Source organism: Brachycentrus maculatus, unplaced genomic scaffold (genome assembly GCF_059751285.1).
Source record: "Brachycentrus maculatus isolate JH-2025_06_01 unplaced genomic scaffold, ASM5975128v1 h1tg001419l, whole genome shotgun sequence".
Lineage (NCBI taxonomy): Eukaryota > Metazoa > Arthropoda > Insecta > Trichoptera > Brachycentridae > Brachycentrus > Brachycentrus maculatus.
The window spans coordinates 26,817-48,106 of NW_028282067.1; the positions used below are offsets into that span (position 1 = coordinate 26,817).

Here is a 21,290-nt window from a genome sequence, read left to right on the forward strand (position 1 = left end):
ATTAAAAATAAATTCAGGTCCTTACTTAAAAAATGCTTGAATGATTCCAATAATGGGTAAAATGATGAACCTTACTCAAGTGATCACTTAAGCCAGCCAAATACCAGGTGGGAAGACAGAAATTTTTATACTACCTGTTTATATTATTTTTTAAATGTTTTATACTTAAACATCTGCTCAATACAGGCTATGCCTAAAGAGCCAAGTATGGATAATAAATACATATATTTACATGCATTTTTCATAAATAAATGATATAAAATATAAAAATACAAAAATGTTTTCCACAAAGTCATTAAAAAAATCTAAATAAATATAAGTTTGTAAAACCACTACCAAGTGTCTAGAAGTGCCCCAGTGTAGGCAGTGAAGGAATTAATAGTAAATTCAGGTAGATCCGATTCCAAACCTACGTTGATCGGTACACAGATGCCTCAACAACCCCGACCAGCACAGCAGACAGAGTAGTGCCAATGAATTGAAAAGAAATACAATATAATTAGGTACTGTCAGAATGATTTAATTTTATTTTCACAAACCAGCCTGATTTTTATGTTTTAATCACCGCTAATTTAAATTTTAAATGTGTATTATATATATTTAAATATATTGTAACACTACTTAAGATCCACTAGTTTTATTCATATTATTAATATGTTTGTATGTATAAATAACATTCCTCCTATTCTTGTCTTTATACTATTGTAGTTTTAACCTATTTACTACTACTACTACTACTACTACTACTACCATCACGCCGTTTCCCCGCAGGGGTAGGCAGAGAGGAGGCTCCTCGCCTCCTTCACATCCATACATCAAGTCATACATGCCCTCCGATTACGCAGACTTTTGACACCGCCAGATTTTAGGTTCTGATTGATCTGATCGTGCCAAGTCTTTTTCTGTCGTCCTCGTTCTTTTTTTCCTCTCACATTCGCCACATATATTTTCTTAGCCATTCTCTTACATAAGTATAAGTCTTACATAGCCTTTTTATCAAATATATATAATTTAGAACATTTTCACTTCAGTCTACATTTGAACTTATGATGGAATTATTATATCGATATTGGTAGTCACGAAGTATATTTTTTTTAAAGTGGTATTACACAAAGTAAACCATGAATGATAAGGAGAGTTTATTACACATACTCTTTCTTGGAATACTATGTATTTAAATGTACCTACTACTAAAATGTTTTTAAGTATTTTTAAACGAGCTGTATATTTTTGTTGGTATCGTAGAACGGGGCTTCTTGATCTTAGATGTGTTACTTGAGCCCAGTACAAAAAATATTTAGATTGGTCTACATTAATGAACGTATCGACGTCATTGTTTCCCTGACAGGTGACATTTATTGTCACGATACGTTCATTATAAAACATAAATCCCTTACCGCACCCCAATAGTGCATAGGGCACTGCTTCATATAAACGCAGTGTTATCTCGATCGATTACACATGAAGGAAAGGTGATCAGCCCTCCACTTCAGGTATCAGTCCAGTGTAATATTGAATAAATATTAGAGTGAAAAAAATCACTAATATTTATTAAACCCCCCCGGGAATCGAAACTGGGACCTCTAGAGCGGTTCATTATTGTAGACGAAATACAGATTGATTTTTTTTTGTACTGGGCTTAAGTAGCACATCAAAATTCAAGTAGCCCCGTTCTATAGTACTTAAATTATACTTGTAAAAGCCTTCCGGGCATTTGTGTGAATAAATAAAATTAAAAAAATGTCATTAACGCGAGAGACATGCTACGCCACGACCGCAACCAAATTCAGAAGGAATTATGGCGGATATTTGAATTTAATATTGTAAATAAATATAATTGTCGCAATATGAAAGTGGACAAAAATACCATTATTTAATTAGCCCCTTCACAACCATGCTTTTATCAAACCGGAAAAGGGTTAAAAAGGATAACAAAGTCATTTTGTAAAACAATTAACGCCGAATTTTGCTTATCTTATAATGAAAATGAAGTAATTAAGGAATTCTGACATCAAAAATATTCATTTAAAAAATGTTGCGTTTTAAGCGTCAAAAACTCTAAAGAAACTGCTTTAAATAACGATGCGGTGCTCTTTGCACCACGGATGCACGGTTAGAATGCATATGACAAAAAATGTGTACAGTTATTTTTTTTTTCTTCTTATTATTTTAATTAAGGAATTATTATTTTAATTATGAAAGGTATGTTGATATGGTTTGGACATGTAGAACGAATGGGTGAGGAAAGAACGGTAAAACAAATGGATGTGGTGAATGTAATTGGAAAAAGGAGCAGAAGAAGACTGAAAAAAACTTGGGACGATCAGGTATGCCAAATACTTGAAAGCGGTCAGGTTAAGAGTCAAACAATCGGTGGGTATGTATGAGTAGATCCATGAACGTGGAAGAGGCGAAGAATGTTTGCAAAGACAGAGTGGTGTGGCGTTCTATTCTCTCTGCCTATCCCTGCGGGGAAGCGGCGTGATGGTTAGTTGATTAGTTAGTTATTATTTTAATTAACTATAATTTTCTAATAAATAGAAGTCAACATGGAGTTTGCAAAAGAAGGACGAAAGTAGACTCAGGCAAAGGTACGGAGAAACAATACGTAAAAGATGTTCGAATGGCGAAATTAGGAAATAATAAAATGCTGAGATAAGCGTTATCGACAAAATTAAGAGACGTGTGTTGAGATGGTTTGGGCACGAGAATCGAATTAATGAAAAATAATAGTTAAATAAATTTACAAGGCGAATTTAGTAGTAAATAAGTACAGAGGAAGATAAGAAAATGTGGTGAAAATCAAGTATTTTTACCAGCTTTTAGTATAAGGTGTGGTGGTTAGATTATTTTGATTAAACTTCAAATAAAATTCAATATGTTATTGTGTTATTTAAACAAAAAGTAATAAAAAGGCAAGTTAATAAAAAACCATTATGTTTTTAAAAAAAAAAAGAGATAATACATTTTAGTCGTTAATGGTTAGTCATATAAACATCAATGAAAGAATTTCATTCATTGATTTGGCAGTCACTTTGTGGTAAAATCTTTTAATTTTTATTTAAAGTTTTACTCAGTAAATGGTTCTATTTCTTAAACCCATAATTAACAATATGACAATGACTAAAGCCTCCCCCCTATAGTCCATGTTCCCACTGATAAAAAATATATATATAAATATAATATTAAAAATGAAATAAATATATAAAAATAAGGAACAGCTCCTACCCCCTCTTCAACCTTCAACATCCCAAGGACCCAACTCTAAAATTTAGAATTAGCTTCACATACGGTGTTTGAAAATGATGCGGATTGCATCGAGACACGTGTCACAGTATATTTTAAGAAATAGTGGTATTTACTACGTGAAACTTTAATTGTTTATGAAATATTCTATTTAAAGTCACCTTTATAATATTGTATAACAATTAATATTCAAAGTATAGACTGCATGCAGATTTAAAAAAATAGATAGTTTATTTCGCAATTTTCTCGCCTTGCAACATCGATTTCCCATGGACCGGCCTACATGGGTTATCTGCAAGCGACCGAGTTTCGCGGATATGAAAGGAATACGAAAAAGAGTACTTAGTTACTAGTTCAAAAGTTGCAACACTCCTTCGAGGTAGGGTATTTTTTCCCTACACGTATTTCCAAACCCTGACTCCGCCCAGTCGGGATTATAGGGGCAGTTGAATTGCACTGTTTCAGACATTTCAGTGTTTCGCCGAATGCCGGAGGGTAAGGACGTGCGTTCGCGCTTCAGGGAAAATCAAAAGTTTTTAAACGAAAATAAAAAGTGTTTTAAAGCGCATTTTTTTGTTCAACGTGAAATTATTTGAACTTTATTACTATGTTCGTGGAAGTTTTGAAATAACTTTTCAAAGTTTTGTGTGTTTTTTAACGTTTATTACGAGTTAGTGGTACTTGGAGCAATCTGTTGCATATGTTTTCGTGAGTACTTTTTACGATTATTTATTTATTTTTCAAAATAATGGTTTTGCAAACCATTACTTTAAGAATTTTATTCGTAAAGATGAGGTTTAAATAATAGCTATTGATTTAACGACTTTTATTTAATATATGTACGTAGGTACAATTTATAACAAAATTAAAAAATAAAGTTCTTAAATGTAACAAAAATACTTTTTAAATTTCTTTATTCTAAAATAAATTTTTAAATCTACATGTATGTATATAAATTAAAGCATTATCATTAAATTTTATTTGTGTTTTAGTTCATATTTTATATGTTTTTATATAAAAATTGTAATATAAAAAAATTGTAATATTAAAAAAAAACTGTGGGTATTAGTTCGTCTATTGTGATTTAATTTTTAATTTAAAATACATAAGTACATATTTCTAAGACATTATTTTAAATTGTAAAATCTTTTAAAAGGTAAAAACTAAGCTAATATTGGCAAAACAATATTTACAAATACAATAAATAAAGTGTAATAGTAAGTATGTCAAGCTACTGTACTGAAGGTCCCGGGTTCGATTTCCAGAAGGGAGAGCTAAAATAAAATAAAAGTGATTTTATACTTAGATATTTATTTATTATACCCTGGACTGGTTATTGAAGCGCAGGAGTGATCGCCTTGCCTTCATGTAAGTAACGATCACGATAACTCTGTGTCAATTTATGTAGTGCCCTATGCACCATCGGGTGCGGATAAGGGTTAGAAGAAGAAGAGACAATTCTTGAAGAATTATAATATTTTTGACCTTACATTATATCCACTTATCTTATACAGAATAATTATGGTCCAATGAGCACGAATAATTATTGTCTATTGCATATGATACTGAGTACCTGCTGTCGTCTATGGGTACAATTACACTAATAATTATACATGTTTCTGTATTAATTAATTGGTCGTGTCGGAATGTGGTCCCGTGGTCAGTGTCACGGACTCTTAAGTCAGAGTTTCTCGATTCGAACCCACTCTACCACAATTTCATACCAATTTCTAACAATGAGCCGCTTAGGCTCACAGAAATAGGAAAATGATGTGTTTTTGTTTATAATCCATTCCATTTTTGATTATTTCTTAAAATCGGATATTTAATTTAATCGTAAATGATGCGGAATGCATCGAAACACGTGTCACAGTAGATTTTAAGAAAAGTTGTATTTACTAAGTAAAACATTAATTCAAATGGATAGATTTTACCACAGAGTGACTGCCGAATCAATTAATAAAACAAATATTTCTCTTAAAAAAAACTATATAAATATATATAAATATATATATATATATATATATATATATATATATATATATATATATATATATATATATATATATATATATATATATATTTATATATATATATATAAATATATACATATATATAAATATATATATGTATATATATATATATATATATATATATATATATATATATATATATATATATATATATATATATATATATATATATATATATATATATATTAATAATAATAAAACCCTTTTCCGCACCCCGGTGCATAGAGCACTGCTTCATATAAACACAGTGTTATCTTGATCGTTTACACACGAAGGAAAGGTGATCAGCCCTCCGTTTCAGGTACCAGTCCAGGGTAATATTGAATAAATATTACAGTGAAAAAAATCACTTATATTTATTTGACCCCCCCTGGGAATCGAACCCGGGACCTCCAGAACGGTATAACACTATAATATAACAATATAAAAATATATATATTAAAAAAAAATATATAAATATATATAAATATATATATATATGTATATATATATATATATATATATATATATATATATATATATATATATATATATATATATATATATATACATAAATATATATTTATATATATATATATTTATATATATATATATATATATATATATATATATATATATATATGTATATATATATATATATATATATATATATATGTATATATATTTATATATATATGTATATGTATATATATATATATTTATATATATAAATATATATATATATTTATATATATATATATATACATTTATATATAGTTATATTTTTTATATATAAATATATGTTTTACTCATCACCTTGACTTGACTTCTATCATCTTGACTAGCTAAGATCAAACAGTATTTTCGTCAAACCGGTACATTGCTTCTGTAACGTGAGATAAGAAAAAATGAGATAATTTTTATGTTGGAAGAAGAATAATAAGAATTATCTTAGTGTATTATGTTATGTTATGATTATATAATAAAATAACAACTATATATAGTTTTATCCACATTTATTTTGTCCGGGTTTCGACGTTACCGACATCTCCAGTATGATGATGATGTCGGTAACGACGAAACCCGGTCATTGCTCCAAAAAAGTAAATCTTGTCATTTTAATATACACATATATAAAAAACTTTATAAAATAAAACAACTTTGTTCGTAACCACTTTTTTACTGGTACATTTTTCTTCAACCGGTTTCGACTAGAACCTTGTCATCATCGGAGTTAAACACGTACATCTTTAACCTGATGATAACAAGGTTCTTGTCGAAACCGGTTGGAGAAAAAATGTACCTACCCATAAAAAAGTGCTTAAAAACAAAGTTGTTTTATTTTATAAAGTTTATAGAATGTGCCGCAGAGTATCTGCGGAAAACATTCAAGAAAACATATGTAATAATCTAACAGTATCTAAATTTTAGTATTTACTTAAGATTTTAGTTTTTAAAAAAAAACTAGCTCACTAACCTTCACGCCGTCTTTCCGCAGGGGTGGGTAGAGCAAATAAACCATTACTCTCATATATTATCCAATTAATGCACCTATTGGCAATTTGGATATATCTAGGAGTTCGAAAAATTTGAGTAGTGTGACTGTTAATCATAGATAGAATGATTTATGCTTCACGTGTGTAAAGTTATCATTTACCCCATGACAGGTCATAAGGTCTGTAAATACTCAGAGTTCCATATTCTGTTTCACCTATGTTGAGATGTCACAAAAAATGTTCAATAAATAGAGGCTCGATAGGCCGATACAAGTTGACCCATATGGGCAATCTTGTAAAAACAGTCAATGATGGCCATCTGTTGTCTACAAATCAATTAAAATAAATTTACGTTTCGTTTTTAAACGAGAACATGACCACATATAAATGAGCAGAATTAAACCTACGACTCAAATTTTCATTAAAATACCACCGGAACAATGAATGTATTTTTACACACATTCTTTTACATAAAAGAGATAATTTTGTTTTAGTACTAATATCGATGTAGAAGCATAATTTAAAAACTGGTAGTTTTTAAGAAACTCTTTGTTATTAACCGAAAAAATCGATATATTTTTAAAAAATTTAAATTCATAACATAAATATCAATGCCTCGGAGGATTAACGTACGAATTAACCTAATTTTGGGTAACACTCTCCTTATCATTCATCGTTCACATTGGGTAATACCACTTTTATAAACACTTATTCATGACAACCGATTTCTTAAAAAAAAATATTTGTGTTTTTATTCGTTACAGAAATTACTAAATGTTTGTTTTCTACAGATTGCACATCGAATTTCCAAAATTTTACCCCCATCTGCGCATAAAATAAAAGTGAATTTGTTTTTGGTAATACGTAGAAGTGTAAATTTAAGTTTATACGGAAAAAAGCACGACAAACTAAACTATATACATAACTTGTAAACATATGTTATTTTTTTTTCGTTTAATACCACATTAGTGGTAATAAGTTTTCTTTCATGTATCACTCAATTTTGGTTGCTTTGCCAATTAAAAAAAAAGAGTTTTATTTCATTACGTATGCCTTGTTTCGAAAATTGCAGATGTTTTCACTGACGGGTGAAAAGTAAAACTTTATTTTTATTTCATTATTTATTTGAAAACACATAACGTTAATAAATCATATATACGTATAATATTCCCGATGAGTAATTTCTATTTCTCATTTTGTGACATAGGATTAAGTTAACAAGACTGGAACATTTTTTTAAATAACCAAAAGTAATACTAATACATGGGAAAATATAAAAACAATGAAAAGGTATAATAAATAGGCACAAGAAGCACATTTATAGAAAATAAATGAGAAAACATAAGGTAAGAAGCATTTAAAATAAATATGAAAACATCTGTAGTTTTTAAAACTATTCGTGTGTAATAAAATAAAATTCATTAAGTGGTATTATGTGGTGGTGGTATGTCCGCCTCTGTAGTGTAATGCTCAGCACGCTCGGCTACCGTTCTGGAGGTCCCGGGTTCGATTCCCAGGGGGTCAAATAAATACAAGTGATTTTTTCACTGTAATATTTATTCAATATTACCCTTGACTGGTACCTAAAGCGAAGGGGTGATCACCATTCCTTCGTATGTAAACGATCAAGATAACACTGTGTTCATATGAAGCAGTGCCCTATGCACAATTGGTACTATACAAGTGTTTAATTAAAACAAATTGTCAATCCACATAGTTAATGCCGAATTAAAAAAATATATATTTATTTATATATATATATATATATATATATATATACATATATATATATATATATATATATATATATATATATATATATATATATATATATATATATATATATATATATATATATATATATATGTATATATATGTATATATATATATATATATATATATATATATATATATATATATATATATATATATATATATATATATGTATATATATATATATATATATATATATATATATATATATATATATATATATATATATATATATATATATACATATATATATGTACTTACGTTTTCTGGAGATGAAAAGATTACAATGATATATAAAGGAGTGTGAATGCCAGGAACATATTGAATAGCGCACTGAAAACAGATGTTGAAAACAAAAGCGTAATATCGGAGCTGAAAAACTTGAAGCACACAAGGAAGTCATGGTGTTATACAGGCCAAGTAAAGTATGGAGTTGAGAAATGAAGGATCTAGAAAGTAGGTTGAATAGTTGAAATACGTTCTCGTAGGCGAATATGCGGCGAAACGTTATATGATAGATGTTAGAATAGTGATATAAGCAAAAGACGCATAGCTGAGATAAGCATTATCGATAAAATTAAGAAAGATGTGTTGAGACGGTTTGGATATGAAGATATCGTGGATATACTGAAAAAAACGTTAACTCTAAAATCCCTGTTTGAATAATCCCTTGTTAAAAGCTTTTAGCCTGAATAAAAATACCCGCTATTGCACTTGAAGTTGACTTTACTTTTAAAACCACATAAATATGATTTTTCAAACTACTTAGTATATTTTGCCAGTTTATAGAAAGTTAAAAACTATATAACTGGCATTTTTAAGTCAAAATTTCATATTTTCAAGTAAATATTTTTTACCAGTATACCCACGATATCATAAGTAAGTAAAGAACGGTAACATTAATTTATGCGGCGATTGTTGTTGGTAATATAAACGGAAAAAGACTAAGGAAAACTTGGCATGAAGTATTTTAAAAATTAGTCGTGGTCAGGTAAGGAGTCAGAATAATCTGCAGGTATATGTTTCGCCTACTCTAAAAATCCGCCAGATCCAATTTTATAAGATTTTAAAATAAACTCTCTATCGGAATGCCAATTGTGGGTTTTATTGTTTAAAACATGTATATATTTAAAAACCCTGCTAAAAAATACTTAAAAACAGCGTTGTATTTAAAATTCCGCTATATTCATGGAACTTGCCTTCTGACCCATATCAACCAATCAGAGAGTGAGGATGGGTCAAAAATTAAGATGACGTCATTATCGGTCATATCGGGTAAATTCTCTATTTTATAATCTTTTATCTAAATATAGACAAATCTTTCAAACATAAATATTACCCGGAGAATTTCGCTTTTTTTGTAAAATTGACTCACATGGATCTGGTGGATTTTGAAAGTAGGCGACACATATATAAGCAGATGCATGAACATGCAATAGGTGAAGATTGTTTGCAAATACTGTCCGGTGCAGTGTTGTATTCTCTCTGCCCACCCCTTCGGAGAGGCGGCATCATGGTAAGTTAGTTACTTAGTTAAACAAATGAATTGTAGATTCTTCATAAAGTTAGTACTAAATTTGATACGAGTGCGTTCCGAACTCCTTACAATGTCAAAATACAATTTAAGCATAACCGTCATCAATTCTTGATCTTCTTGGCCTGTTGATTTATGTTCAATTGTCGAAACGTGCTTGGCCATTCAAATTGAATATCTAGCTCGTTAAAAAAATCGATGTCTGTCTGCATTTTGTATAAGGAATATTTTTATTACTTGGCAATGTCTATCAGTCAACTGCGAGCTAATGTTAAGAAATCATCAATATTAATAATATTAATTATATCGGGCAGTAGATTATTCACCCTACGGATGAGTTGTCAATTTAAAGTCGTTCGTTGTGTCGTTCTTTTGTATGTAAAAAAGATTCAGAATGATACATATTTCATATCAAGTTGAGACACCTTTAAAAATAAGAAGTTATGACTAACATTCATCGATTCTATGACGGTCTAAGACGGTCGTAAGCCCCGTAAATGCCCAGACTCATCTTGAGATGTCAAAAAAACACTAATTAGAGATCATCCAGATTTGTGAGGAAGTATTTGGACACACTCAAAATGATATTAAAAAGGTTATATGTTTATTTTTGTAGATAGACCATTTTTTTATAGTAAAATATACATGGGACGAGAATGTTACTCTACTACGATATGTAAGCAATCCATCAGGGTGAAATAGAATAGAAATACACATACATATGCAAGATATACGTGTGTATCTTAGTGACAATCCGATGATGAAAGGTTCTATCACTCTGGCCTGATCGAATAAAGGACACAAGGAGAGTAGTCGCATTAAACGAGAGTGCTACAAATGCACTAAACTGGGTGAAGTGTAGGAATAAAGAATACTTTGTTGCAGGAATAAAATTGAAATGCCTGGAAAAATAAAACATCAAAAAAGGTCGAAATATATATATTTTTGTCATTTAAATAAGCTAGCAGTCAATTTCGTGAATCAAAAGCACGTTTCACGATTTTTCTTTTAATGTCGGTAATTTATTATTAGTCCGCCTCCGTAGTGTAATGGTCAGCACGCTCGGCTACCGTTCTGGAGGTCCCGGGTTCGATTCCCAGGGGGAGCTCGAATAAATAAAGATGATTTTTTCACTCTAATATTTTTTCAATATCACCCTGGACTGGTACCTAAAGCAGAGGGCTGATCACCTTTCCTTTATGTGTTAAGGATTAAGATAACACTCCGTTTATGTGATGCAATGCCCTATGTACCATAAGGGTTTGATTTGATTGATTTTATTTAGTCAATTTATTTGTGTGGAAAAAGCTATTTAGTAGTTATTTTATTCCCTTTAATTTGTGGTTAGTCATTTTTGCTTCTTAATTTTTTAACAAAAATGTTAGCAATGTTAGTATAACCACTCTTTTTTTCTACCGGTTTGAAGATGTATCCGTCTCTTTGTCCGTAATAAATATTGTGTGTCGTTTTAAGTGTAACATTTTGAGTCCAAATACTTGTTCACAAATCCGGATTATCTCCACTTAGGAGTTTTTATTTTTACTTTATTTGACATCCCAACAAAGATGAAGAAGAATATGGAAGTCTGGGCATTTTTAGAGTTTGCGTCCACATAGGCTAACTTTACACAGTGTAACATTCACCAATTCTACTTACGATTGACAACCACACTACTCAAATTACAAATACAAAATCCAACTGCAGTCAGTTTAAATTTGTAAGGAAAAATAATTTTAAAAAAAACAAGTTGTGATTTTATTCTGTTAAATCCAGTTTCACCAAGAAATATCAGTAGAAAACTTAAATCTTATCACAAAGTAAATGCTTAAAACATAAAAATATTATTAACTTAATAAATTATTTAAAAAACTTTTATCCTAAGGAAATAAAGTGTAGTTACCGAATTCACGGGGGAGTTCTCTAACTACCTCGAAGGATTTTAATATTTTTGAATATCTTAACGCCTGAATAAGACTAAAATTTAGATTCTAAATGGAAGTTTGGCGCTTATGTGGAAGCTATTGAATAAAACATACAATAAGAGTGACATAATTTTTTATCACTCTCGCGCCGCATACTTCCTGAAAATTTTCCCGAGAATACCTTCTTAATTATTTAATAAAAAAACTTTTAAGGGTGACGGTCGGTAACTTTCTCAACACATAAGTATAAGAATTTTACACAATCTAGTACATTTATATTACAAGAAAAATGTAAAAGAAAGCAGATTTCAATCATTTTTTATACTTGTGAATAAAAAAAATAAAATTGTTTTAAAGAGATTTATTTGTATTTTTAACATTTACGCAAATACTTCATTTTCATACTATTTCTTTGAGCATAAGCGGCTCATTATTAGAAATAGGTATCAAATTGTGGTAGAGTGTTAGTCCGCACACTAACCACGGGACCACAACCCGACATGTTAATTAATTTGTTCGCCTCTGTAGCACAGTGGTTAGCGCATTCGGCTGCTGCGCTAGAGGTCTCGGCTTCGATTCCCATCGGGTCAAAATAAGGATCAGTTATTTTCCACTGTAATATTTTATAATCACCCTGGCCTTACACCTGAAGCGTAGAACTGATCTCTTTCACGTGTTTAAAGATCAAGATAGCACTGTTTCTGTACGAAGCAGTATGTCTTATGCATTTTGATGAAAAAAATATTTATTTATATTCCCAATATTATTTATATTTAAAGCAATTACTTTGTGGTTGCTAATTTTTACTTATTTTTACAAAAATGAAAGTAATATTAGTAGATAACCACTCACTGAGATTTTAATGTCTACTTATTTCGAGACATACCCGTCTCTTCGTTAGGACAATCACTACCACAGCATGCAAACAATACTACCCTTCAGTACCATAGCACTATTTACACCCATGTGTGAAACATTTTGTGTAGTATTAAGTGTGTAAATAGTGCTACGGTAGTGAAGGGTAGTATTGTTTGCATGCTGTGGTCTTTTTCTCCATTTGAAAAATATTTATTAAATTTTAAAAAATTATTAAACAAAACCTTTTCTTCAAAATGCAAAAACAACAATTTCAACCCTGTAGCGGGTAAACATAAAGTTAAAAATATGTTTTTTTTGCTGGGGTATAGTACATTTTCTGGGCATTCCGAAAACATGCACACTTGAAAATTGACGATTTTTGAAAGGAGTGAGCGATTTATGCAAAAATATTTTTTTTGAAAAAAAAATCTTTAAATTCGTCATCGCATTAAGCATTATTTTAAGTTGAATCCGGTATCGAATTTAAGCTGAATCCGTTATTTAAAGACCACGATCATTCTCCTATGTAGCTTGTGGTAAAATGTACTCATGAAATAATCCGACCGGACATTAACTTTCGACTCAACGTCCCGATATTAAAGTCCCGAATTAGTCTAAATACTTTATTTGGGAAAAGTCATTACAGATGGTGCTTTTGTATTTCCCGTGATGGGAACCTGAGGGAAAATTGCTTTCTCCAGAGCCCCAGAGTATATCAACAATACGTTTCGACAGATACAGTTGTTTCAATATTTACCTTATCCCGGCGTTTGGCTCGATGTCTATTCTTCTATTGTTAATCGCAATGATGAATGTCGGAATTCGTTTCGGTAAATAATCGTTGTTTTAACGAAAAACCGACAAACGTTTTGGACGTTAAATAATTTGGGCATAATTCCCCTGCAGTTTGTGGTTTAAGAATGCGAGAGTTTATTTTATTTTTTATTTGAGAGCCGCTCAGTGAATTGATGTTTTTGCCAGTGTAAAATTTTATTTTTATTTACAAACAAAATAACTAACTAAAAAACTGTCACACCGATTCCCATTTTATATTTTTCATATTTGATTTTATTTTGATCCACATAGGAGCTATTTAAATCAAGCTTTTTTATTCGAATCACAAAATGAAAAATTATTTTTTTTTTTAACATCTATGTAAAGATATATAATAAATAAAAATAAATAAAAGTGAAAAGTGGTTAAAACAAAGTTTATTTTATTTTATAAACTTAGTAAAAATATTGGTCATATTTACCTTATAATCAACATTGCATTGTTAGCTCTTGACTATAATAAACATCTTAAATAAGTAACTCACCACCATGCCGCTTTCCCACAGGGGTAAGCAGAGGGTAGAAGACTATACCACTCTGCCTTCGCAATTTTTTTTGCCTTTTCCACATTCATGCATCTCCTTATACACACGAGTACAAGGCGAATATTACAACTATATGACTACATGAATGATAAAGATTGTTTGCAAAGACAGATTGATTTAGGGTTCTATTATTATATCTGCCTACCTCTGTTACTTACTGTAGTCTATTTTTAAAATATTCATTCCACTGTTTAACACTTTGGGCGATGTTTAGAATGAGAAGTTTTTAATTAAAATTATGAACAACCTAGAAATTTCTTAAATCACTTCACACAGAATCCTTTAGGAAAATAAATGTTTTTGTTCATGATAAGTTGTTTGAAAAATAATAAGTACCTCCTTTTTCCTAAAGAAAACATCTCATCTTCAGGATTTTCTCAGAAAGGAAAGAGAATCCTTTACAAATTTGCTTAATTTATAATGAACCAGGTTTGAGGAAATGTAACGTTAATTATGAAAATTTTTCATCAACAATATAAAGCATAAATTCACTTGCTGAAATGAAAATTAACTTTTTCTTTATAAAATAGCACTTTATTATTATGAGTTTAAGAATAAATGTATTAAGAACTTTTTCAAGTTACAATTATGCTTAACTTTAAAAAATATTAACAAACAAACGATTTGGCAAGTAAAACTGGATGTAAGAAATACGAAAAAAGTCCCTCTCCAAGCACAAGAGTTCAGTCTTTTTTTTGGAGAGGCTCAGCGTACTAAAATTTTATAATTGTATTCAGTAGAAATGTATATAAATTGTATTAGAAATGTAACTTAATTAAATTTATTTATTTTATTTTATTTTGCCCTATATTCAAATAACTTTTTTCTTGTTGTAAATGTAACACTTTATTTTTATAAGTTTGGGTTTAAATACTTAATACATTTTTAATTTAAAATTATTTGAAGTTAAAGAAAAAACATTTGCAAGCAAAGGATTCGACATGCAAAACTGGATGTTTATTTTGCCATACATTCGTCTTAGTGATCGCATTTCAGCTGCATTCAGTCAACTTTTATCTTTCTTTTTTATGACATATGTGTGAGAGAACAATGTATGATGGGTTTTCGAATGGTGATATAAGGAAAAGAAGCGGCGTATTGGTTAGTTTGTTGGTTTTAGCTAGTAAAAAAATAATACTTGCATAATACCACTTTTTGAGTGTATTAATATAAACACGACTAGTTTCGAGAACATTTATAGTTCTCGAAATAAATCGTGTTTACGTTAATAAACTCAATAAGTAGTCTTAAACAAGCGTTTCAATTGTATTTTTAAAGAAATAATAAAGATAAATTTAAAATTACTGACTAAGTATAAATATACGTAGATATCCATATGTACTTGTTTAATTTTGATTACTTAAATATCTCTCAAAGTCCACTTAAAAAGTAATTAATTTTGTGTAATATTACTCTTGCACAAAATGAACGATGAATGATAAGGAGAGTATTATATTACCATACCAAAAAGTAAACAGTGTTTTTGATATAGAAAATTAAAGTGTTATATTTTTATTTGTAATCAATTTGAAACAGATGTCACGATATTTTTTACAGTAAAATCTATTTTTTTCTGCTGCCGATAGCGTTGACAGAAAAATGTTATTTTATGGGTAAACAAATACATTTTAAATTTGATTAACTAATTTCACTTTATCCCTTCTAACGCTTTTCGATCGCGATCAAATAATGCCTTCTCGTTTCGATATTTTTTCTTTCTTCAAAAAAATAATATTTTACTCGGATAATAATATTAAAATATATAAGAAAGACTTACGATTTAATCTTCTTTGTATCAAATTCTGCCTCTAGGGTAAAAAATCTCTGTGTAAGAATCCTCGCAATACGATATTATATTGCTGGCGTATCACATTACTTTTGAAAAATGAAACAAAAATATGATATTCCAAATGGGAGATTCACTTTGAATTGCTTTTAAATTCATAAGTTCATAAGAGTTCAAAAGATCACAAAATATATATTTTTTTAAATGATTTTGAGATTAAATAACGTATTTTTTCAAAGAACGCTTCAGAACTAGCAGTACAGTACAGTAATACCCCGCTTAACACCACCCCTTTTTACGCTGTTTCTCTTTACACTGTTTTGATTGTGATTCACGCATTTTTTTAAAATAAGCATTGCAGAAATGAATACTTATTCTTTCTGTTTATAGATGTCAGTCAAAAGTACTTTTATAATTTGTTAATATATAAATTAAAATAGAGTTCTACAAATTAAATGTTAAATCTATAAATAAATATATAATTTATATTTCCATTTTATAATTAAAATGTAACTTTGTTTTAAAATCACTTTAAATTATATTATAGTGATAAATAAAATATATATTATAGTGATTTTAAAACAAAGTAACATTTTAATAATATATATAAATAAATTAAAAAGGTTTAAAAAAGTAAATAAAAATGTATTTCTTTAATATTTATTTAAAAAATAAATTTAATCCCAAAGATATAGCTGATTAAAGTATTTAACTAAATAATTGTGTAAAAACTGTCTTAGTTTAATATGTATAATTTAGTATTTATGTATAATTTGTTTACATAAACACAAGTATGCTTGATACTGAAAATTTGGTTTGGTTTTGCTAAAAATAAAAAAATTAGTATGTGTGTAAATATTTGAGCAGATGAACAAGTTTCAGGTCAAATAAATATAATGTTATGAAATATTAAATTAAAAAATCGTAAAATATGTCATATGAGTAAATATTGTGTTTCAAATGTATGAATAGTCTTTTCAGGTATTTTGTTGTTGTTTTTACCAAAAATAATATAAAGAGGTAACATCGCGATAGCATATGAATATTTTAATAAATTTTATACGATCCTATGCGATTTTTTCTTATAAAAGTGAAAATGAAAATGCCTTTTTTTTCAACTGTTGATGAGAAAATCTGTAGTTCCTGAAACTAGTGTTTATATGAATAAACTCAAGAGTGGTATTATTTTTATATTTAAGATGTTTTTTTCAGTTTAATATATGTAGAGCTCCCTCTTGAACAAGTCTAAATATATGGTCTATATATATAAATATGTGTACCACGAGACTTTATCATTTACTAATATCCTTTTTCATGAAAATTGATATTTCAGGACAGTGTGTCATACCTAAGAAGGATACATTTTTGTGGATTTTTTATAGATACAAAAATTTTCACATTTCAATTTATTAAGAGGACATTACCACTAATATCCGTAGGTAGAAATTTAAAATATTGAATGCCCAAATATTTACAATCTTCTTGGAATTGCTCAGCGTTGCATTTTGCAATTCTAAAATCAATTTGTAAACTAAGAATGCACTTTAATTTAATTACAATTTTTATCATTTTTAAAACTTGAAAAATTTCAATTTTCTTAGTTTTTACATTAGGGACTCTTTTTAGAATAACCTACTTTTTATATTTTGTTACAATATGCAAATGAAATCGAAATTTTTAAAAAATCCTATATTAATCTAGATTCTTAAATATTCCGGTTGTTACTATTATTTCAATGGAATATTTTTATTGAATTAAAATTTTGTTTGAAATTAAGATGTAGAATAAACTTATCCATGGCCTCAAACGAGGTACTTTTTATCTTTCCTGCAGTTGACTTGTTTTTAATTAAAACTTTGGCTAAAATATATAAGTAACTCATTCTGTTTTGCTTCACGTATTACATTACAGAATCATTTTTACCTTGGAATTCTATCTAAATAAGGAACTTTTTCCAATATCTTTGAATAATATTTGGCCATCAAGTATTAAAATAATATAAAAAACCGATGAATAATTGAAATATTGCTTAAACTTTGAAAAAGTTATCTTGTAATTTAAACTTTTTTCACAAAATTTTTAGTGTGTACAAATACTTCACAAATTTGGTTTTTGAGTAATTTTACATTTTTCACATCATAGATGAAAATGAATATGAACTGGGTATTTATAGGGTTTATGATCTGTTATAGGCTGGTTACGTGATCACTTTGCACACGTTTCGGGTTTTCTGCTTAGGGTTGCTTATACATTCTTTAATTAATGTTTTGTTTCGTCTACTGTGATATACTGTGATACATACTTCTATGCATCCCGCATTTTCAAACACCTTTTAAACGGTGTTTGAAAATGAGGCGGAATGCATTGAAAAACGTGTCATATTAGATTTTAAGAAATAGTGGTATTTACCAAGAAAAACTTAAATTAATAATGAAAAGTTATTACCAAAAGTGACTACCGGATCAATTAATAAAGTTTTTTTTGTATTTTTAGATGAAGAAGAAAATTGACGTATTTATAGGGTTAATAACTCGTTATTGGCTGGTAACACACAAATAAAAAAATGAGGTTCAAACGCCAATTCATATACAAATATATTGCCATTTGCTTGATTTAAGTAAGTTTTTTATGTAACGGAAACCCTTTGAAAGTATTTTATTCTTTATTTATAAATCACAACTTGAATATATCAAATCACAAAGCTTTTCTGCAAGTTTTTTCAAAGTTCACGTGAACTTTGTATATTTTCTAGCTAGCAAAGCTCAGAAAAATTTAATTTAAGAATAATTAATTTAGCGATTATACCATTTTCTCCGTCCTGACTGGGAAAATTAAGTTCAGAAACTAAAGAAGAGCGGAGAAGCAGACTAAGTGTATTAGACGTAAGCGGAGTAACTACAGTTTTGTTGCATGAGTGAAAAGTTTTCAATGTGAACCCTTAGAATTTTAAACGAACTTTTGCTGAAATGTCCTTATCAAATCTCCAACGATATTCTCCTTACTAAACGATTTACCTACGTTACAAAACTATTTTACTCAACCGTACTAAAAAAATATAAAAATAAATGTGATAAACATTTTGTGTGGTTTTAAGTACGTGGATAATGCTATGGTGGTGACGGGTAGTATTGTTTGCATGCTGTTGTAGTGATTGTCCTGACAAAGATACGGATACGTCTCGAAACTGGTAAAAATAAAAATCTCGGTGATTGGTGATAAACTAATATTACTAATATTACTAACATGTTTGTAAAAAAAATGTAAATTAGGATAGGCACTTCTTTTCTGCCTATATGGAATGGACGCCCCTGTTGGTAATAGAAGCAGAGGTGAACCGAAAAAAAATTTCAAATATTTTAATGTAGTCAGGCCAGGAGTTAAAAAAAGCAAATAGTAAGGAGGAATAATCAGCGGGTATGTATGAGGAGATGCATGCATATGGAGAAGGCGATAGTTTTACAAATACAGATTGGTGTGGCGTTCTATTCTCTCTGCCTAATCCTTAGGGGAAGAGGCGTTTTCGTGTATTGATAAGTTAGCTTTTGGCTTCAAACCTAAGTATATATTGTATATCAATGCAAGGCTTTGTACATATTTCGCTCACTCCTTTCAAGAACGTCATAAATAAAAAAAACTTGATTTTTCAGGAGAACGTCTTAACACACTTTCTGCCCTGTAGCGGGTAAATATTCAGTTAAAAATATGCCTCTTTTGCTGGGATATAGTACATTTTTTGGGATATTCCAAAAACATGAACAACTGAAAATTTACTGATTTTTTATTTATGACGTTCTTGAGGAGTGAGCGATATGTGTTTAATATTTGTCAAAAATAAATTGTTTATGTGTGTGCTAAGAAATCTATCATATATGGCGTTCTATTCTTTCTATCTACCCCCACGAGGAAACTGTAACTTATTATCTCTGCTTATCCCTGCGAAGCGTTGACATGGTTAGTAAGTCGGTTATTTTTAGATCAGCGTTTCAATTATTTTACTTTATGAAGGGTGACTCACCCTTTGCTAGTAAAAGTTTCGGTTTAATTTGGGTCTCTTTAGTTTGAGGTCGGGGATCGAGGGTAATAGTGATGATATCAGGAATTTTTAGATTATATCTGAAACCTTTCGTTTCTTGCATCGGCAGCAACTTTTCTCCACCCCATATTACATTTTATTATTTGGTCGGATGCCAACATAACCAATTACCGTAACATGTGCGAGTACATAGTCCAATTATTAACGTTTGCAAAACACACCCCTGTAACTTTAAAAATCTTATTACATAAAATCAGTCAAATCGACCAAATAATAATAATATTAATAATAATAAATCTTTATTCCAGCTTGGCTAAGTGGTGGGTGCAATACTTAGTCAGCCATATATGTTTTACAACATTTTGATATAAAATTAAATTAAAATAATAAACAAATAAAAACAAAAATAACAAAAAGAAACAGATATGTATAATTTTTTTTTTGACATCTCATCAAAGATGAAGAAGAATATGGAAGTCTGGGCATTTACGGGGCTGACGACCGTCATAGGCTGGTTTAAGTGATCACTTTACACACGTGTAACATTCACCAATTCTACCCATTATTGACAACCACACTACTCAAATTCTTAAGTGATCACTTAAACCAGCCTATGACGGTCGTCAGCCCCGTAAATGTCCAGACTTCCATGTTCTTCTTCATCTTTGATGAGATGTCAAAAAATAATATGAAAATAACTCCTGTAATTGGAGATAATCCAGATTTTGTGAACAAGTATTTGGACACACTCAAAATGTTGTAGATATGTATAGTATTACATATTTTTCTTGGATATATTTTGCAGATACTTTGTGGCACATTTTATAAAACTTAAACGTATTTATTTGACATCTCAACATAGATGAAAAATAATATGGAAGTCTGGGCATTTACGGGGCTTACGACTGTCACAGGCTGGTTTAAATGATTTTACATACATCGCTCAGTCCTTTCAACAACGTCATATATAAAGAAACTTGATTTTTCAGGAGATCGTTTTTAAAGTTAAAGATATAATAAAATGTATTAAAAATAAATATCAAGACACTTATTTAACTTTTTTCTGTGCAACAGATCGTTTTAGGTAAAACCTGAATGTTTTTTCTCCATGATTTTTTTTTTAGCATATTTAAAAAAATAATTGAACAATATCTTTTCTCCAAAATGCAAAAACAACACCCTCTGCCTTATAGCGGGTAAATATTAAGTTAAAAATATGACGCTTTTGCTGGGATATAGTACATTTTCTGGG

The 21,290-nt window shown here is 29.4% G+C and overlaps 1 protein-coding gene across 1 annotated transcript in view; it reads left to right on the forward strand.

Moving 5' to 3' along the window:
- Positions 1 to 3,735: 3,735 nt before the first annotated feature.
- The window catches only part of LOC148299016 (uncharacterized), a gene marked incomplete at its 3' end in the record, with an annotated part of 107,364 nt that continues 89,809 nt past the window's right edge, over positions 3,736 to 21,290 (forward strand). The window contains exon 1 of the mRNA XM_088276450.1: positions 3,736 to 3,954. The remainder of the gene's footprint in view (positions 3,955 to 21,290) is intronic.